At 42.0% G+C, this 8468-nt stretch overlaps 1 long non-coding RNA gene across 1 annotated transcript; it reads right to left on the reverse strand.

The window, feature by feature from the left end:
- Nucleotides 1-228: 228 nt before the first annotated feature.
- LOC143416942 (uncharacterized) lies at nt 229-1212 on the reverse strand. The gene is made up of 4 exons (XR_013097176.1): nt 1082-1212; nt 726-833; nt 505-620; nt 229-362 (listed from the first exon to the last, which is right to left on the reverse strand). It is a non-coding gene; the product is annotated as an uncharacterized LOC143416942 (long non-coding RNA).
- Between the last annotated feature and the right edge of the window lie 7256 nt (nt 1213-8468).

Genomic DNA, 8468 nt, shown 5'->3' on the forward strand with positions numbered 1-8468 from the left:
TCTAAGGATTATTTTTCTTAAATGCAGTTAGAGTGTGGCTGGTAAAGATGGAGACATACAGAATGTAAACTGTGTGAGTTTGTGAACTTTGTTAGTAACAAATGAGGTAAAAACCCAAAACAGACAAAACACAGAAAGAGGCTCTCAGTATTCATTAATAATTAGAAAGAAACATTCTGGTCGTGGATTTTTACAGTCTTAGTTCCGCTCGCTGTCATCGTGATCATGATCAATGGTGAGGTCCTGAGGTGGGCGGGGCTGTCTCTGGTGATGTCACCATGAAGGAACAGCATCTGGCACGTGTTGGTGAAACATCCCAGTACACTGGTGTAGTTTCCTCTCCAGCTGTTTGACATGTGACACTTGAACATTAAGGGGAAGAAGAAGAAACAGTGTTAGGTCAGGTGACCACATGGTTTCTAAAGTAACTGACAGGAAGTAACCAGGCTGTTAGAAATGGATGGCATGTGTTTAGAGTTACTGTAGTTGGGTAACTGTACTTACCAAAAGCAGAAGCACACAGATGAAGGATCAGATGCTGAATGTTGCAGGAACATGCTCATGTGTGGTGGTCATTCAGTGCTGCAGGTCAGACAGTCCAAGACTGATATGCTGCCCATCTGAGAGTTTGAAAACACACATGCAAAGATTTATTTTGTGTTACAGTCAAAGTTGGATGTTCATTTCTGTCCTTTAAAAATGTTTGTGTATTTGAAAGCGCTAACATTTAAGGATGACTTGGATCGTCTCCTTTAAAGGGGAGACAAGTGTATCCACTGATCCACGTCACTTTACCTGGATGATGACTCCTCCCCCCTCACTCAGAAACACTCCTAATATAACCAAGCAAATAAATAATATTTAGGATTTACATCATTACAAAAACATCAAAAACATCTCCCTTTGATTCTATTTCTCCATTCCTGCTGAACATCAGGCAACAAATATCTCAATAAATCACAGTAAAATGTAAAGCACATGCTTTCTCTGCTTTGTCTAACCTCTGCAGAGCCTCTGTCAAGAAAAACATATCTGTAAGCATAAAACAAATATACATTTCATAACACGTCACTGGACAAACCTCGGTCAGTTGATTTCCTCTGTGCAGTGCAGACGAGCATCAGTCAGCAAGTGACTCTGCTGGTTCTCCTGAGGAAACACCACCGTCTCTCCACACCGTCACCATCTGTGAGCACAAACTGCTGCTCTGCTCTGCAAGCATGTAGGAAATCACATATCACACACACAGGTAGTGATGTGACGTTCTGTATCGAGGCTTCGAAGCTTGTGTCGAGTAATGGAGGGGGCGTTTCCGCGATGCGCGTATCGAGGCTTGCTTCATTTATGGGAGGAGCTGAAAATGATGACGTCCGAAGCCTCGCTGCCCGGCTGTACCACGTGACTGGTTCATGAAGTGGTTCGAACTTTGCCGCGAGCTATGACAGCGATATAAACCCCTCAGACTTCATTCAAAATGTGGGTGTTTGATGGAGAGTTGCGGTTAGAGAGAGTTTGGAGACCGTTTGGAGGTTTCTGAGAGTGAGGAGAGAAACTCAGGAGAGAATGGAGCCAGCTAAGAAGAGGAGGATGTCCTCCCCTGTGTGGGAACATTTTGATCTTATTCCTCCCAACAAGGTATGTAAATTTCTACAGAAGATGTATTTTCATGATACTGATGGTGCAATAAAACCTATGTTAAGCTGTCTGTACTTTTGTACAAGGTGAAGTGTTTGCTATGTGCCAGGGAGCTGGGATATAACAACAACACCTCATCCATGCTTAGGCACTACAGAGCTTTGCATGAGAATAAGAGGAACACCGATCGTGGAGCAAGACCAGGTGAGCCATCAAATGCAATGATAATATAGGATGCAGTAATGTTACTAAATGATATAACAATATTATACAACTGTAATAAGTGACGTGTGTGATATTTATTCTTGTGCTTTGTCTTTATTGTCTTTCCTCAGGAGAACAATCTCAAATAGATGAAGACCTGGTCAGCATGGTGATTGAGGACTCCCAGCCATTTAGCATTGTGGAGGACAAAGGATTTAAAAGATGTGTTAAATCATTAAATCCTAGCTATGTTCTCCCCACTAAAGGTTATAGAAGCAGTGAAAATTTAGTTTTTACAGAATAAAATGTGAACAGGCAGGACTGATGCTCAAAGCCTCAGTGTGTAGCTGTCCATACCTCAACGTTACAAAAGCACAACTACTGTCCACACCCCAACCACACCTCACCTCACAGTAAATGATCATTTCCATTTTAAGCATTTCCAAATGATCATTTTCCATACTGCCAGTATAAATATACACAGTATACTGCCATCACTACAATATACATGTTTTACACACTCCTTTTGTTGTTGACATTTACAGGCTGTGTGCAAAAGGCCACACTCTTCAAATTCATGCCAGCTATTATTTTTACGTCCAGTAGGTGTCCTGCTAGAGCAAATGAAGCTTCATGAAGCTTCGCGTTGGGGTGAACCAATTGGATGAAAAGCTTCAGTGCTTCATGGGGCTTCATCTGCCCATCACTACACACAGGGGTGAAGAAACATCAGAGCTCAAACTTCAGCTCTCCTTAGTATGGCTGGCTCCGTTTCTCCAACAGCGCACACAGGCAGCAGCTGCCCCGCCCCCTTGCTCAGTCGCTTAGTGCCCGAGCTCGGATCATACCAATATCAGGGGGGATTCACGCACAGTCGTAAATTCCCACAGTGTGCACTATGTGCTTCGAATATTGTGTGTACTTTTTGTTTTATACAGTTGTCAGCCAGGCATCTAACTATGAAAAAATTACACTCCAAAATACTTCTGACAAAACAACCCGGGCTTAAGCCCAGTAAGCCACCCCCACGCTCCGCCCCTGGTGCCAACATCTAGTTATCTCTAAGTCATGCCCTCTTTTCCAGCCTATTAGAGGAAGAGCCTGCTGCACTCTGCAAACAAGCAGAGGTCAGTTCAGCTTAATTCATGTAGAAATGTGTTTGTCCAAATCTGCAGTTTGTAGAAGGTAAGGTTTTAATATCACAGTAAGAATGAATTGTGTGTGTGTTTGTGTCAGGTGTGTATATCAGAGGTCTGTTCCTTGATGGGGCGCGCTGGGACAGAAAGACCAAACGTCTTGCTGAGTCCTATCCCAAAGAGCTGCACGACTCCATGCCTGTGGTGAGCAATCGGCATTTCATTCATGTTGGTCCTCACCTTTTATTTCTAATAATTTTGTGCTTTTTATTGAATTTTTTGCAGCTGTTGTGAGCCCTCACAAGTACAGCGCATCCTTATGGAGTTTTTCAGGGCTAATAAACAGATTGAGCTCTGTTTAAAAACTGTTTCCTGATGTCACAGCCCAAAGGCATCATTTAGTTTTCACTCAGCACTATTTTCTATTCCAGATTTAAGCATCAGTGTCAAGGCAAAAAATCATGATGTGTATGGCAGAATAAGAGGAAAAAAAGCATTATTTGTAACCAGCTGATAATTCAGTGGAAAAAAACACAAAACTTTCAAATGACTGGATTTGAAAGGCCTCGGTTGGAAGGTAAACGCTGCAGCGCGTGTGTGAAACTGGCTTATGAATGCCTTCCTGGTGAGGCCCCATGCAGAAACACGTAGAGAGAAGCGTGTTGGTTTACACTTTATATTACAGCTTGTGGATTTGAAAGCTCATTGTGCGCACTGTTAAATGAATTTGTGGAGCTGATAGCAAAACACTGCAGGCACCTGGTCCAAAAAGGCCCCAAAAAGCCATGTTGCATAACAAATTCTTACATAAAGTTTGCAGGGAGGAGGTTTATTGATTGTGCTTGTGTGAATCCCTCTGGCCATCAGAAAGAAAAAGTTTTTAATTGTTGCGTTGCTTGTAAACCCCAGTGCGACAGCTTTTACTTAAGAAGGGACAAATACTGCAAAGGAAGCGAGCAGCAGCCGCTGTGGGTGTAGCTGCTGCTTCACCCAGGAGGATGTTCTCTGCAGCCTCAGCACTATTTTACATTCTGCCTGCAGGACACTTGTCTCCTTCCCATCCTTTTATTAATTAGCAGGGCATGCTGTGGCATATGAAAGCAGACTGACAGAGTGATGGAAGTAACCGGCTCGGTGGCTCAGAGCAGCCACTGATCAAGTTTTCCTTACGGTTTGAATCTTTTCTATTCTCTGTTCTTCACAATGCAGTCAGCGCCTATGAATTATGCACAAGACTGACTGTTTTTTTTAATATTCAGACAGTTCAGGGCAAGTTATTAACAGAATCAGTTCTTGACAAGAGCGGAACTTAATTAAAAATGTGTTTATTATTTGTGGGGAGAGAAAAAAGCAGCACAACAGAGGCTGCCGCGCCTGGCTTTGAAATGCAAATCTTCGCTGAGGCGCCCGTTATGGAACCAGATGAGCAGTTTTTCAGGCTGCAAGTCTACAAACAGTTTTTGTTTTTTGGGTTTTTAAAGATGTTTTTTAGAGTGGCCCAGTTTATGCCTTTTGCATAACCAAGACTTCTTAATAGCCCAAGGGAGCTCTTGCTCGTTAATGCTATTGTTTTATAAGTTTATGTCCCCAAAGTTCCAATTTGTAAGTTAATGTTTGGATAACAAATCGAGAGCCAGGTTAGTTTCCACTGCAGCGATTGCTTATCGCTCCATCCTGACCTCTGAACCCCTTTGAAGACACCCACGCCCATCACAGTGCATTTATCCTGCAATCAGGGCTGTTTCCTTTTGTGTGTCATCAGCGGAGGCGAAGCAAACCCCCAAAGCCAGCTGAATTATTCCACCAGTCAAATCTTATGAAAGGAAAACAACCTCTACACAACCACGGCTGCTTTCCAAACTCTAAACAGAGCACACCCAACACTTTGAGGTGCGACCACCCCATCCCGTCCCCTCTGTAACACTCTGTGCTTCTCTCTGTCAGATGTGGTTGAAGCCCATGAAGCGAGGCGACATTCCTGAGAGGATGTGTTATCTGGCGCCCGTCTACAAGACGAGCGAGCGACGTAGCACCCTGTCCACCACTGGACACTCCACCAATTATGTCATCGCCATGACACTCAACTCCAATGTTCCTGCGGAGCACTGGATCAGAAGAGGGGTCGCTCTACTCTGCCAGCTCAGCTCGTAGTCTCAGCTTTGACTTACGTCTGGATTTGTTTTACACTCTGACGTGTAATTAAAAAAAAAATCGGGAACAGAAACCGATGCAGGCTCTCTGGGCTTTTTTTCAGAATGTTACAAACCTGCAACACCAAAAAATGACACCAATAATCATCCACAAAACACACAAGAGCACGTGTCGTACACAATGTCAGTGCCACGATGCATCAGCTGGACGACATCAGTGAGGCTGGTCGAGCTCCTGTAAAGGACCGCTTCACGCTGCACTGGATAATAACACAAACCACAATCTTCTCCTAAACCAAGCTTATTATAGTTAAATAAAACTACAACCAGATATCAAAAATAAACATTAGTTAACTGGTTTTGTGAACTTGGAAAACTAAAATGACTTAAAATATGGAGGTAATACGTTTGGTTTTAGTACCAGTTAAAACATTAAAACTTGCTGATGAGGGACTGATGGACACATTTCTTGAGGCTTTGAGTGTCTACAAGACCAAGAAGACACTGAACACTTCATAGACACCTCAGCTTCACTACGGGAACTGCAACACTATGCACTCCACACACTGTATATAAATGCCACTTGTTTTGCACATATCCAACTCTGTATATTTTTATATATTTTATTTATTATTATTATTATTATTTTATTTTTTTTTTTTTACTATTTAATTTGTAAAAATGTGTATACACACACACACACACACACACACACGTAGGATAATATTTAGTATACACATCCAGAAATGCATACACTATTATATATTGTACATATATTTATTAGTTTCAGATGTAGCCATTCTTGTATTTGCTGGTTTGTGTTGTTGTGTTTTGCACATCTCTGTTGCTTGTGGGGCTCGCACACAAGAATTTCACTCGCATGTGCTGTGACAGTGTGCCTGCACATGTGATGTGACAATAAAAGTGATTTGATTTGATTTGATTTGATGATGCTACATTCTTTAGAGCTATGCTCGTAGCATTCTGCCTGTTAGCTTAGCACAATAACAACAACAACAACGAAAAGGTGCTCTCTCACCCAGGAAACACACAGTCGCAGAAAGAGAGAGAGCGTCGCCCTGTAACCATGGCAACCATTACGCTGCCGCCTGGAACAACAGAACGTAGCTGTCAAACAAAACACAAACAGTCCTGACCCGCGACAATATGAAACAGGAAAGTACCGCAGTGTAATCCATTTATTTCAACAAAGTAACTGTATTCTGAATACCACCTTTTTAAACGGTAACTGTAACGGAATACAGTTACTCATATTTTGTATTTTAAATACGTAACGGCGGTACATGTATTCCGTTACTCCCCAACACTGGTCATAGCCCCTGTAGGAGTTCAGAGTTAAGAGGTCAAGAGTTAATGTTTCCATTGTAACACCTCCAGATTTGACAGAGAAACACTCATTTTTAACACTCGATTTTAACTACTATCATTTTACACCTCAGAGTTACATTAAAAGAATGTGACTCTGCTTAGAGTAAAATTAACTCTACTTTTGCAAGAAGACTATTAACACCAAAACATTTAACACTTTTGAATTTGCTGTGTATGTGCATTAATATTGATTACGGCCGTGTGTTTTCTTGTTTATCTTTTGCAGGGCGCATTTTGTGAATCTGTCGGACACGGATGCCAGTCCAGCACAGCACTTCCTGAGACAGTAGTTGCTAAAACAGGATCGGTAAAGAGACTAAAGGCGAGGTGTCAGGTAAAGGGGATGAGTGTCTCAGCAAATATAATGGCATAGAATTAAATTAAATTAAAACGTTAAAGGGTCTGCCAGCTCATTTACGTTTGATTTGTGTGACGTCATTAAGTGTGCAGGAGTTAGTAGCAGCTGGAGGGTATATGATGTGTGGGTTTGTAACTACCCCATGATATGCTCCAGCCACTCTTATTGGAGCCCCTCGTGGGTCAAACACATTCATACATACACAGCAGGTCAGTGGTGCTCCTGGGAGAATGTGGTAACTTGGACAGGAGTAGGATGGCAGCCATATGTGCCGCGGGGCCTAAAAGGAATAGCAATTCAAAGGGATCATTCTGTTTCTCGTAACCCTGTCACTATCTCCCTAGGTCCATGGAACACCCTGCCCAAAGCCGAGAGCCCGGGAGGCGTGTTCTATCTGGTAATCGGGGTGGATGTGACAGGAACAGATCCATTTCCACTGTTATACATCCATCACTCCATCTACCACCCTCGTCATTCTTCTCATTTTTTCAAACCTTAAATTTTTATCAACATAGATTGCCACCTCCCTTTTTATTAGTCCTATCTAAGTGGAGGAATTCATATCCCTCTATCTCAAAATCCTCTTCTTTTCCAGTGTTTATCCAATTCTATTCTGTATGACTTAAAGCATTTATGACATGGTCTGATTTTCTCACCCAATAAAGGAATATTTCATATATCAGTCTACTCTTCATTCTATCAGAAACAGTTATCACAGCTCGTACATTTTGTTTTTATACATATATGTAAGCATTGAGCCAACTTTACTAATGCCAACATACTGAAACAAATAATATTTGTCTCTTATATATGATACACCTATATATACACTGTCAAAGATACTTGTCTGTGAGTGAAGATTTAAGGTGATAGGAAACATAAATAAATGCAACTTGAATCTTTACTGAAGCTCAGTGTTTGACAAAGAGTTCAAACTCACTGCTGTAATAACTAATAATGACTAATATAATAACTATAATATTGGCCATATTATATTTACATTACCAAAGTAAGATGACTTTAGTTTCATAAACAACATTAGCTAATTGTTATTTACTAACTAATCTTGAAATGACTGTTCAGCACAGAAATGAAGCCCAACAATCATGTTTTACTGTCCTGTGGTCTCAGCCTCAGATACTTATCACATCACACAAAGCTCATGTAGAAACAAATGAAAAAATATGTTCTCCTTCATTTCTGTCACATAATGTATGAAACCTATGAAACGTTTCCAGCTGTTAGTATCATGGTTGCTAGGCAACCTGGGCAGCGCGATGGAGGCTGGACCGTCCCATTTCACAAGCCTACAAGCCTCGCATTTCCAGCTTTAGCAGTCTTTGAGTACGTGGCCCTTGAGGACCGTTGAGGCTGCGCACTTCAAGGCTGCAGACCCTGAATTGGGATACAGCCTATTTCACAAGCCTCTCACTTCCGCACTTCTCGTACTTATAGTATGCACCGTCCGACGAGTGCGGTCGCAAAATTGGGACACAGGCTATGACAGCATCCTTATGTGCCGACACCGGTGTTTTAGCGAGCAAAGCGGCGAGGCTGATGTGGAGTGAAGCCACGTTAATGCCAACGTGTCCAACC

The sequence above is a fragment of the Maylandia zebra genome, linkage group LG3 (genome assembly GCF_041146795.1).
Source record: "Maylandia zebra isolate NMK-2024a linkage group LG3, Mzebra_GT3a, whole genome shotgun sequence".
NCBI classification, from domain to species: Eukaryota; Metazoa; Chordata; class Actinopteri; order Cichliformes; family Cichlidae; genus Maylandia; species Maylandia zebra.